At 38.0% G+C, this 13,239-nt stretch overlaps 1 protein-coding gene across 3 annotated transcripts in view; it reads left to right on the top strand.

Annotated features, from left to right (window-relative positions):
- HIVEP2 (HIVEP zinc finger 2) overlaps window positions 1-13,239 on the top strand; it is a 193,585-nt gene that overhangs the window by 75,748 nt on the left and 104,598 nt on the right. The gene's annotated exons all lie outside the window — the stretch shown is intronic.

Here is a 13,239-nt window from a genome sequence, read left to right as displayed (position 1 = left end):
TTGAGAGAGAAAGAGAATGAGTGGGGGGGCAGAGGAAGAGGGAGAGAGGGAGAGAGAATTTCAAGCGGACTGTGCTGTGAGCGTGGAACCCCATGTGGGACTGGATCTCATGACCCATGAGATCGTGACCTGAGCCTAGACCAAGAGCTGGATGTTCAACAGATTGACCCCCCCCCCCAAGGTGTCCTGTAGTGAAGTTTAAGAGGAAAAATGGATCTGAAGCAGTTTGCATTCATGTAGGTTCAAAGAGGAAATAAAATTCTATATTGAAGTGATGAAATGTACCATCTCTTATACCGTTTTAGGTTCTATTTTAGGTCTACCGTTTGACTTTAATGATATGTCTCTGGAGAGGAGGAGGAAGGGTACAGGGACGGATGGTTAGAGAGAGCAGAAAGATGCATGTAGAAGAATAGAGAAAGAAGGTGCTCTGCTGTAGTGATCCTTCATAGGAACAAACTCATGTGCTTTATGGGGCTTGGTGGTGTGGAAAGGTCTCCTGTATACATTCATTTAATCTTCACAACAACCCTGATTTACAGATATGGGAATTGTGCCCCAGAGACACTTAGTGACTGGCTTACAGACAAGCCACTTGTGAGGGGTAGGGTCAGATCAGAGAGCAGACTTCCTGAACTCAGGTGGTAACATCCTTTCTTCCATGGGGCTTTCTCTGCTACACAAAAATGTTCACATTTATAATAACCTTGGTGCTGAATCCCAAAGCAGCAGAGGGTCCTCTGCTGCCACAGATACCCCGAGGGGTACTGGTGGGGGCCTAGGGACCTCCTCCTGCAGTTCTGAGAGCACTAACCTGCAGCTGTTCAGGGCTGGCCTTGCCACTGTGGCTGGGAGGTTTTAAGCGTCCCATGTCTCCTCCTGCCCTCTGAGCGAAGATTGTGTTTCATCTCTCTGAAGGGCCCTTTCGGATCAGTGTTCTGTGGGAGAAATCGCCAGTCTTTCCTTTCTGCTAGGAAGGAAGGTAATGAACACCTGTTCACTGATTGAACACATAGACTACAAGATTAGTTGTATGAGTATAATTCTAACTCAGGTCTTTTTTGGCATTTCTGTGTTGATTAACTTAAGTTACTAAATAAAGCTACTAACATATATAATCCAAACCTTAGTTTGATTTAAGTAAGTCTTCTGAGTGTGATTCAAGTGTACATTTTACGATGCTGGTTGTCATATAATTTAATCTTTTTAAATTTTTTTTTATTTATTTTTTGGTTCTAAGATTAAACACAGCTTTAAAAGTTGGATTTTTCTCCATATTCTGGTTATCCTATTTGTCATATTAAAGATCATGTGATCAGAGAAAATTTAGTGTTGTGCTTCAGTATCTTGGAAACTTGGAAACAAATTTTAAAATTGGAAGAATTGCTTCATGCATGTTAACGACCAATGATTAAATTGATTTTAGTATTATATTTGAATACATGGCTTTTATGAAATCCTTTTCTACTCTGAATGAGGAATTTGTATATAATGGGTATGTTTTTGGCAAATCAATTTGTTTTATGCATTAAATTTTTGATTAGCCATAATACAAAATTTTTTTGTCCATGAGCATTTTATTTTTCAGAGATGAGGTGACGTGACAGTGACATTTTTTTGAAACAAAATCTAGACTAAGGTTGTTCAACCTTGGCAATGTTGACATTTGGGTCCGGGAAATTCTTTGTTGTAGAGACTCTATTTTGTGCATTGTAGGTTGTTTAGTGGTGTTCCTGGCTGCTACCAAGTAGATACCAATACTTCCCTGTACTCAGTCCTCACCACCAAAAAATGTCTTCAGACATGCCCAGATGTCTCTGAGGGAGCAAAATCATCCCAGATTACAAACCACTGATCTAGGGTTTTTAATATATATTCAAATTTTCTGTATCACTTAGATCTGGATTATTCTGTAATTTTGAAAGATGTTCAGAATCACACCAAGGAGGAGAAAATACTATAGAGACAATAAATTGTACTTCTACATTATGAAAAAAATAAGATTTTTCAACAAAATGGGTTGAAATGTTTTCTGATTGACAGTTATCGTAACAAATCCAATTAACCAGAATTCCAAACATTTGAATAAACATTCTGCCTTCTTATTTTCTTTCAAAATAGATATCTCTCCTTGATTCTGAATCTGTAACCGTGACTTGATAGTGTTTTTTAAATACTGCAAATAAATGGAAATAATAGTATGATTTGCCATATATTAAATATTCTCTCTGATTAGAACATTCTGTGTGTGCCTCTTGCACATACTGACAGGCTTAATTGCCTTTACAGATGGGCATCTGCCTCAAGAAGTAGCACAAAAAGTGCTGAGGTTGGGTTTTCGAAGTCACTTTATGGTCTTTTTAGTAGATGTTTTAGCATAAGGAGGCAGAAAGGTACACCTAGTTATTAACTGCCATAGAGAAACAGACATTTCACTTGGCCCAGGAATTAAGGGACTGCTTTTTAAAATGTGTTTTGCTAATGATAGAACCTGTCTTTATTGTGTGAACCATGGGCTGAAGCTTTAGCCAATCAGAGGAAGGAATTTACTGTATGGCAAAAGGAAGTATTTGTTCCGTTATTGTAGTACATGGCCTCTTGCCATCTTTGATAAAGGATTGAAGTGTAGTGCACCCAAAGTCTGCTACCCTCTTGACCCTTCATCAATCATCAGCTGGGCTGTGAGGTTAAGCGAACTGTAGCTCAGTAGGATAACTATTGTTTATGCACTGTGTCACTCTTAAAAACGGAAATTTCTGACACAGCGGTCTTGCCATGTGATGTCTTTCTAGTTTTAAGATGATAGACAAATGTTTCCTTTCTGTTGCTAATCTGTGCCAGATTAGTAGTATAAAATGATGATATAGAAGGCTTGAAACTGGGTTATTCAGATGGGTGACCCTGAGACTGTTGGGAATTTCTTTTTCTTTTTAAAAATCAGAACGTATACAAAAGTAAGTGGCCTGTTCTAGCACATTTCAAGACCTTCACATGGGATCCTCTTGGAATTTTCATTGTCTTAAAAACACGGGGTTACTTTCCAACTCTTGCATGCTACTCTTTCACTGTGAATGTTTTAATTATTGAAAGGAGGTTATTTGTCCACATGTTTTCTAAGTAACTGAGGACACATACAGATTCTTTCATCAGAAATCTTTTCCTTTTTCCTGACTAGTTCAGGAAAACTTTAGAAGAGCTATGTCTAGTATTCAAGGCTTTATGTCATCTAATCTCTATATTTCTGCCATGTACTCAGACAAGTAGAGTAATATATCAGTTGCAGCTGTTGCTGACCAAAGCTGTCACAGAAGTGGGTGGAGGAAGAATCAGGGATGGTGTGTTCAGGTTCTGGGTATCAAAAGCATATCTGTTGCAATCAATCTGTGACGATGACAACTGGTTGTAGAAGGCAGTTCAAGCCAGATATTTGTTTTATCTTTGACCAAATGTACAGTAGATTGATGCCAGAGTGATAAATACCACTGACAGCTAATAACATTTGGTTGAATATATACAATTGCCTGACTTGTACAATGAGAAATACTCATTATATAGCCTTTTTGTAAAGTTGTAAGCATAAAGCTTGATTCTTAATAGCATGCATTTTAAAAAAAAATGAAAACACGTAATAGCAAAAGAGTAAAATGTTTGTTTTCTTATATAAGCAGGCAGTGGTGCTTTCTAATTGAGTGTATTTTGATTAAAATAAATATTTACACCAAGGCATATATCCAGCTGGTTATTAGAGGAATAATAACACCACGCTTACCAGAGCTGGTTAGAAATATGAGAATCAGTATAACCGTACCTAAGATTAATCATAACCCACTGGATCTTATTCCCCATCTTCTGTAGTCCCCATTCTGCAGTTTACTGTGGGGGCAGGAAGAAAACTAAAAATCCCCATCAAAAAATTGTAGCTCAGGAGCACCTGGGTGGCTCAGTCTGACTCTTGGTTTCAGCTCGGGCCGTGATCTCAGGGCCATGAGATCAAGCTCCTACATTGACTCTCTGGGCTCAGCACAGGGTCAGCTTGAGATTTTTCCCTCTCCCCTCCTCCTCTTCTAAAATCAAGCAGTCAATTAATTAATTAATTAAATCTTTAAAAAATTGTTGCTCTATTTTTTATCATCTCTTTAATCTTTTTTTAATAAAGACAGTTCAAAGGAATAAGAAACTTTTTGTTGTTGTTTTAGCAGTTAGAAAGGGATAATTGGCCTTTTTGGGCTGAGTCTCTTTGCGTTTTAACCCATTTGGGGTAAACCTTTTTTTTTTTTTTTTTTTTTTTTTACAGATTTTATTTATTTATGAGAGACAGGGAGAGAGAGAGAGAGAGGCAGACACACAGGCAAAAGGAGAAGCAGGCTCCCTGTGGGGAGCCCAATGCGGTACTTGATCCCAGGACTCTGGGATCACGACCTGAGCCGAAGGCAGATGCTTAGCCACTGAGACATCCAGGTGTGCCTGACCCAGTTGGAATGAAATAAAATTCTGATATGGTTAAATCACTTAAGGGAGAGACTCACCTTAAAGATAAAAAGAAAGTCCTTTTACAACTTTACCTATTAGTCCTTGAAATAATTTTCCTCATTGTTATTAATATCAGAATACGAACTGCTTTTAGGATTGTCCACATGTTTTCTGAGTAACTGAAGACATGTCCAGATTCATAAGACTGCAGGTACCTCACAGAAACGACTTTCCAGACAAAATACTAGTGCTCTAGAAACTTAAATTTAAAGATAGGTACTGTGGTATGGAGACACATACATAGGGCAAAAAGAGAAAGCAGTAAGCCCTTACCTAATTCCAAAAGAAAGCTTTACAGCCTGAGATGAAATTTCAGGAACTGCCCATTGCTAGAAATATCTGTGTGGCTGGGCGTTGGGGAAAAGGAAGTGTGTGCCAATGACCACGCTTAGTGATTTGTTAATAGCTAACATTTACCGGGGACTTTAGATGTGTCAGGCAAGTGTGCTTTGGGTGCATTAATTTCATTTGTTCTCCAAAGAGCGTTTGAGGCAGTCACTGTTACTGTCTCCCATTTCCTAGATGATGAAACAGAGACACAAGGAAAATAAACACCATGCTTGATTGGAGGTAGTAAGAGGCTGACGTATGCCTCTTAGCCAACACACCACCCTATCTATCCAATTTGATTTATAACCCAGGCCTGTGAAGGAGGGATTTTCTTCACTTTACAGACAAGGACACTGAAATCCATGGAGGTCAGTTTAGCCACAGTTGCAGGTGGCCAGTGCCAGATGAAGGGTTGGAACCAATTTTGACCCTCTCAGAGGTCTGCTTTTTCACTGCAAGAGTCTTCTTGGGAAGGTTATACCTTCTTGGAAAGGCATAGCTGGCAAATAAAATATGGCAGGTGCAGCTCCTTCCCTGTAAAGACAGTTAAGGTTATAAAGAAGCTATATAGGTTGTTCATAATTTGTCATGAGGCAGTAGAACAGTTGTCTACTGAAACATGCAAAACCCCTTCTGGTTCAACTCTATCTTATAGAAATCGTCTATCTCTGTCATCATCCTGGGTTGTGCTTCATTTCATTTGGTGTGCCTCTTCTCAATGTCCCGGGCTGTTCTATTCCTGTTTATAGATCTTTTAAGTGTGCACATTAAAGAAGTAATTAAATTGTCATTATAATTTATAGTATGCCTGAAGTCAGCCACCTAATTAAACTGCAAAAGAAGTTAGGTGGTAGGTTCATATACATTTATTAGGTATTACTGTATTCATTATGCAAGGATTTTGAACCAAGTAAAAGAGAAAACTAATGGTGACATTAGTCTTTAAAAGTTTTTCCACTTCTGTTCTTCTCAGTTTAGTAAGTTGAGACCCTCATTACTTCATAACATAACCCTAATGTCTTGTTTGGTTAATTTTTAATGAAGATTAGGGTTTTTTTGTCTTTCACTCAGCATTTTCTTACAATGTTCCTGACAGCATTAATGCACACCACCCCACATCCTAACTGAATAAGCAATTAGAAATACAATAGAAAATGGAATTTGAATTCTTGGGTTATACACAGCAGTCCAGACTATCTTGAATTGTAAAAATGGCAGCATGTTAGATACCTAGGCTCACTCAGAGGAGGTTTGATTTTTCTAGAGCAATATATTGACAGTATATTGACTGTCAATATACTTATTTTCTTACTAGAGAATAAAAACCTACAACAGCAGAAACAAAAACCACATAGACTGTGATAAAACTCTTTCTGCAGGAAACACTTTTTGAAGAGTCTAGTTTTTAATTTTAAGCTCTAGCACATATATATGTATATTTAATATGGGAGGTGAGAATTGATCACTTGCCTAGGTGTTTGAGCCCCATGGAAGATAATTGCAGTTTGAAAAGGAATGCACTTGGATCCCTGGTGGCTCAGTGGTGTAGCGCCTGCTTTTGGCCCAGGGTGTGATACTGGAGTCCTGGGCCTGAGTCCCACCCACACTGGGCTCCCTGCATGGAGCCTGCTTCTCCTTCTGCCTGTGTCTCTGCCTCTCTCTCTCTCTCTCTCTCTGTCTCTCATGAATAAATAAAATCTTTAAAAAAAAATGAAAAGGAATGCACTGAATTTCTTCTTTTGGGCTTTGGGCCTTTGAGGAAAGAAGAATACCAACGGACATAAAGTATCATCCAGGCAAAAGACAGATTACGTGGAGTAAATTTTCCCTTCCTTGTATTTAATTTTGTAGGGAGGCAGGGTAGATTGAACTGAAATTCCAAAAGAGGCAATCTTTTAAAGAAAAAAAAAAACAAGCAATACAGAGCAGAATAAAGGCATTTAACAGAACAGAATAAATACATTTGCTATTACATAGAAGTTTGAGCACCTAGAAGTTACTAGGTGCTCAAAAAATTATAGAATGTAGAAGTGTCATATGTAAAGATTCCAGTTTCTTTGTCCTTCTATGTGCACAGAAGATACCCAACTTATAAAACTTTGGGGGGTAATATTTTTCTTTGCTAAGTCACAAAAACTGAATTGACCTGTAAAGCGCTTGCAGTATTTATAACTCCTTACCGAGTTATAGACTTGGGTGTCAGTTTCTCTGGAAAAATGCATTCTAAGTGACAGGCTGTGACATTGGGGAACATGGCTTTTTCTGCTATTGTGGGAGAAGCATCTTTTCCACTCCTGATTTCTTGGCTACTCGGAGAGTTCTTGGTTGGAGGGATCTGGGGAGGCTCTTGCTGACATTCCTGTAGGCTGAGAGTCAGGGAGAGAGCCAGAGAAGATGGTTCTAATTCCAGGCTGCAGGATTAGGGGGAGAGTGAAGTCTTCAACATAGGTAGCAGAAAGAAAAGAGAGGGATCCCCAGACAGCCCTCTTGCTGGTCTGACTTCTTACTGGGTGGTCTTTTCCAGTGGAAGAGGCAAAGGTAAATCATGCATGTTTAATTTGAGAATTGCTAACACATATATATCCTTTTAATACAATCTTTGTTTATAGCAGTATAAACATTTTTTCTATGCTGGAACAAAAGCTCCATAAAAAAATAAGGATGAGATTTAAATAAAGATTTTGCTTATAAATGTGCTTTAAGGATATGTGAACTATAAATATTCCTTGAATCAGTTCTCAGTGGAATGAATGTAGGCTTTCCATAGAAAGAAATACATCTTATTCCTTAGAAGATCCTAGCACCTGTCCCTGAGTTATCAAGAATGGACCTTTGAAATATGTAACATGTAAAAGCATGGCTAAATGAAGATAGATGTGAAGTATTGTGAAAATTTTGATTTGATACTTTTGATATTCTAAAACTGGCATAGTATTTACTACTGAATTTGATCTGTTTGGAGAAGGACTTTCTATACTTATTTTATTTCCTCTTTACTTCTGAGAATTCAATTAAATTTATATGATTCATAACTTGATATTTGACATGCACTGTCTTTAAAAATATTTTGTGATATTGTACCTTGTATGCTTTTTGATTCTTCAGAAAGCAATGTTTTAGGAATTATTTTATGCATAGTAACTATTAGTATCCATTAATAATCTAAAGAAGTTAATTTATAATTCCCAAAAAGATTCAGGGTCTTAAAACAAAAACAGTGTATGCGTTAATGTCAGGAACATTGACAAGGCTAAGAAAAGATTTGGCTTGTATTTGGGATTAATACAAAATACTATAATTCAGAGTTTATTTATGCATACAGTTCTGATACCTGAGTTTTCATATTAAATTTTGTGTGGAGCCATGGGCAGAGAAGTTATAAGAAAAATATAACCAACCTGTTTTTTCCACTTTTATGTATTTCATTTGCTACAACAGCAAATCCATTGCAATATATATATTTTAATATATTATACATGCATTTTTTAAGTGTTGAAAGTAGTAAAGTTGTTTGAGGAAGAATTGATGCTTGTCTTTCACATCTGGAATCTAGTACAATAAATTTGTTTCATTCTTTCTTGTAATTATATTAGCTAAACCCATGTTTCGTTTATTAGTGCTTCTTGTCTGTTGTGGAGATTTATACAGTGGGAAAAGAGAATGTAGGGCAGCAAAAAAGATTCAGCTATAAAATATTGATAACAGAGGCTTACAGAGATTGCCAGGCTGATGTGCCTCCTTAACTTTATAAACCTAAAATTCCCTGAGAAAATTTTCAAGTAACATTATGAAAATCTAAATGCTGTTTTATTGTTGTTGGCGATGTTTTTAATCATTACAGAAATCAATAGCTCTTAAGCTCTTTTCCCCATCTTCCTGCAGCTGTCCAGAGTAACCATCTGCTCTTGCAGGTGGACCAAATTCTAATCTCCAGTAAGGCTGCCACGCTGTCTGGTCTGCTTACTTACCATTTCTTTCTTAGGAGTCCACTTTGAAATGGAATCCTTTTCTAAAAAGAAGTTCCATACACTGAATTTTATCTATTTATAATCTGAAAGTATGGGGCTGACAACTTAGAACTTAAACAACGTTAAATTGTTCAGAAGGAGGGGGTAATTTCAAGGGTATTTATTAATGAGTTGGAATGAAAGCCAAAAGATCTATTTCATGTACTGTTCATTTTATTTTTTGCATCAGCCCGATTGCAAAATGTGTATGTCTTTTATAAATTTGATTTATTTGTATGGTGCTATTCTGTTTTATCCAAGGACACCTAGAAGAAACAGAATTATTTTGTTGGGCTGTCATATTGCTCACAGTTAATCAAATGTTGTATTAGATCTTTGGTTTACGTGAGACATGGCATTCCATTTTTTTCATATATAGAACCTATGGTTTATTCAATTCAAGCCTATAGTACATATGTTAGAGCTCATCATTATTAGTACGTTCATTCTTAAAGATCAATCATGTGAGTATTAATATTGGGGAAGGTAATTTTAACTGACCTGGGTTGAGTAGGGAAAGACTTTGCTCCTTAGTAATGAAGTATAACAATGGCCATGTTTATTTCCAAACATACAGAAGCAAAGAGGCTTTGTTATTCTAACCAACATTTCCCTTTGTGAATGCACTTAAATATTTGAATATGCTGTTTTATTGCCTTCATGTGTCACTATTGGTATGTGGCTCCGTTGTGTTTTTAAGTTATCTGATATATGCATGTACTAAGTAGCTTTTTAATTTCCTTGAAAATTGATCCAAGTCTTCTGTGAAATGGTGGTTGACTTAAGTTGTTTCTATTTTTATTTTTTTTCCTAGTTAAATGAAGCACAAAAGAATCAAAGAGGTTTTACTTCATCTTAAAAAGTCCATTTATTACAAGTTGCAAAATTTGTTAGGAATAAGGCCTATTTCCAGGGCTCGCAGTTAACAGTAATGGATAGCTAGTAGAACTTTACAATTATGAGTGTACATATAAGTAATTTTTAAAAATCTTGAAACATGAGAAACACTATAAATTTATTTCTGCTCATTTAAATTTTTATCTTCTTGGTTCTTAACATTATGGGAGTCAGCAAAGGCAGCACATAATTGTGTCTCAAAGTTTTTCTAATCCCTTTTACAGTTTCAGAAAAAAATTTGAAGGTCTGAGGGAATAGAGGCCTTTGATGAATTTCTGCCTTTCTTTTAAAAGGAGAATTTACAGGAGGAAAAATTTTTATATATTCCCTATTGTGAAGTTTAACCAAATGGTTAGAATCCTTCCCGTCCAGTGACTTTCAAAGGATATTACCTCAACTTCTTGCCTAGCAGGACAGCAGTAAATATTTTGTTTTCAATTTCCTTTAAAATTTTTTTCTCTGGTCCTTGTTTTGACAAGTTTATGTGGATTAATTCTTACTGCCTTGCCTTTAAGCCAATGCTGTTGGCTGAGGAAATACTTCAGACTTTTCTAGTAGTGACCAAAAGCTATAGAGTAGGTAAAGGAAAAACGTTATAGAAAGAAATCTGTGTTTTACCCCTTTTTATATTTCTGCAGTGTCTACACCAGCCCTGGCCTCAAGCTAGGCAATCACAGGTGATTCATTTAACATCATTGAGCAGATGTTTATTGAACAGTTATTATGTGCTAGGTCCTGAGCAGTGAGCACAGTGCAGTTTCCAGCTCTAGGAGCTCTGGGTTTATAAGAAAGGTGGAAGCAAACAAACTACAGTACAGTGGCTGAGGGTTTCCACAAAGCTGGGACAAGGGGTTAGGAAGTGAGCTAAAGGTGGTTGTGAATTAGCAGTATGTGGGGCGGGGGTGTTCATTCTGAGCAAATATTAACCAGTCACCTGCTTTTTTCCAGGTATTATTCATGTGCTAGAGATAGCAGGGGTAAACAAAACAGTATTGCCTCTTCTGAGAAGCTTCTGGCCTAGCGTGGGGGACAGATATATGTCAACCATACCAACACGTATGCTCTGTGTGTATTAATTGGATGGGGAGAGAGTATGGGAGAAGATGACATTGAAGCAGGGACCTTATGGGATCAAGTGGAAGGGGCAGCCGCCCTTGTGATGATTTGTACTGAACATGACTACTTAGATCTCTCCTGGAAAGAAAGAATTAACATTTCAAAGTGAGGAAGAATAGCTTAGAATAATTGAGGTGATATATCAGGCAGGGCACTTGATGCTTTGTGCCATATTAAGGCCACCCAACTCCAGGACTCAGCCAACCTGGAGGTGCCATTGTCCTGCTCCTAGTTCTTGTCCCAGTGATAGAGTGATGGGGTGTTGCCCAAGCCTGGGCTGAGCTCCCTTTCCAGGGGGATTCTCCCTTCCTCCCCTTGATAGAGAGCAGGTGTTGGCTTGGAAAGGATAAATCTGACCTAAAATTAAACCCGAAGCTGTAATGTGTGTGTGTGTGTGTGTGTGTGTGTGTGTGTGTGTGTGTATTGCCCATGATTAGGTGTTTACAGCACCAAATCTTCAACAATTAAAGAGAAAAGGCGTGGGTGAGGTAAAAAATAGCAATACCCACACTCTGAAGTTTTTGAGAAAAACAGGAAACTAGTCTTTTTTAACCAGTGATGCCCAGAACTGGTTATTGCAAAGAGGGTTGTTTTTCTAATGCATTGTGGTCAGCACAGCTGTGCCAGAAGTAGATTTCTGCTCATTATGACAGCCGTCTGTGGATTTCTTTAGCTGACAAACCTATAGACAGGCAAGCATAATTATCAGTAGTAACCTGGTCATTATGGCCGGATGGTGCTTGGAAAACAATTTGCACAAGCCCTGAAAGCCCGTGAGAACATACAAAATAAGAACATTTGGCGAACATGCAGCTATTTCCGGGAGTTGTGAATGACCCAGACTTATGAACCATACAATAGCTTATTGTAGGACAGTTTGAAACCTCTCTTTATTTGGAATCTTATTTTAAGTTGACAGATAACATTTGATGGCAAGTGACATAATATTTTTTCTCATTTGCTCGTTAACTCAAGCTCCACTTTCTAAATGTTGTAGACCTCTTTATTTTTTGCTTATGTGTGCTGGTTGGTGGCAGTTAAGTAACAATTTCAAAAGTGAAATCGAGATCACAAAGGTGTTGTCTCTTGTTCTCAGAATCTCAGAAACGCATCATCACTGCTGCATTTGTGAACGACATGGGAAGAAAAATGATCACAGAAGTAATTGGGCAGTTATTGATTAGTTTTGCGTTCTTCCCAATAAAGAAAATGCTTTAGAGTCAAGCTGAAATGGAGTAGTTCCCTCATCTGCCGTCTTTCGTACACGGAAGGCTAGGTTAGTACAGACCAGTCACAGAGGTTTCCCCTCCACTTCCTGTGTGTGGGTTTGGTGTAATCGGGGAGCCCTCTAAACCAGAGCTCTCCTTTGCTGGCCATTTCTTTGTGCACGTGGAGATGTCATCTTTTTAAGGCTAAAAGGGGGTATTAGAATTTTGGAAGTTGACTAATGTAACCTAGATTTCATTGCTCATTGCATTTTATGGTCGCCAAGCTGAGCATTTGGTCTGTGCGTTGAAGGATTTACACCTGTCTGTCTGTATCAGACTTTACAGTTATATCTTTAAGAAGTAAGTTACTCAAAAAAAAAAAAAAAAGAAGAAGAAGTAAGTTAGTTACTCATGCTTCTCAATCATGAAGCTTGTTTGCAGGCAATGAATGTTTGATCCTTGATCCAGGCCGTGTACCTGGGCTTAGCAAAGTCCCCTGTCCAGCTGACTGCTGGGGTCCCTCCACAAAAGGCGGTCATTACTGCTATTGATTTTTTTGTAGCCCATTGGCCATGTTAGAGTTCTTTGTAGTGAAAGGGAACTCAACTCTTGGCATCTGTCTGCCTTTTCATTTTACCAGAAAAGTACTTCAGTCTTTCAATGGCGGTAGCGCAAGTTGAAGGGGAGTCTTTTCCTTCCTTTCCCTTGAGGAGGCTTGGGGAGAGGACTAGCTAGTAAAGAGGCATAAGAGATCGAATTGGATTTGGGGGGGGTGAGGTGGGGAAGGGCTCTGATTTTTAACTCCTTGCCATTTATTTCTTAGTGGAATGGGGTGAGAGTACCTGCCATGTCCCCCTCAACAGCATGTGGCAAAAAGTAGTGAGACAGTGGTTGTCCAGTACTCTCAAATGCATGTGGCGGTTGTTTGAGAAAGTACCAGCTCTTACTGAAACAAAACAAAACCAAAAAACAAACACGCTTTATCAGAAGGCCTCGTATTTCAAACACATATAAAATCCTGGTGTTTCTGCTGGGAGAACATAGCCTTGGGAAGTTGTGATAAAGTCAAAATGGCAGAATTATGGATTTTTATTAGTTCTACTTCTTGCATATGCCTGGGCATGGCATATTTTTAATGTGTTTTTTCACGT

The sequence above is a fragment of the Nyctereutes procyonoides genome, unplaced genomic scaffold (assembly GCF_905146905.1).
Source record: "Nyctereutes procyonoides isolate TBG_1078 unplaced genomic scaffold, NYPRO_anot_genome, whole genome shotgun sequence".
NCBI lineage: Eukaryota > Metazoa > Chordata > Mammalia > Carnivora > Canidae > Nyctereutes > Nyctereutes procyonoides.
The sequence above is the reverse complement of the archived record's forward strand: the minus strand, read 5'-3'. Positions and strand labels throughout refer to the sequence as shown.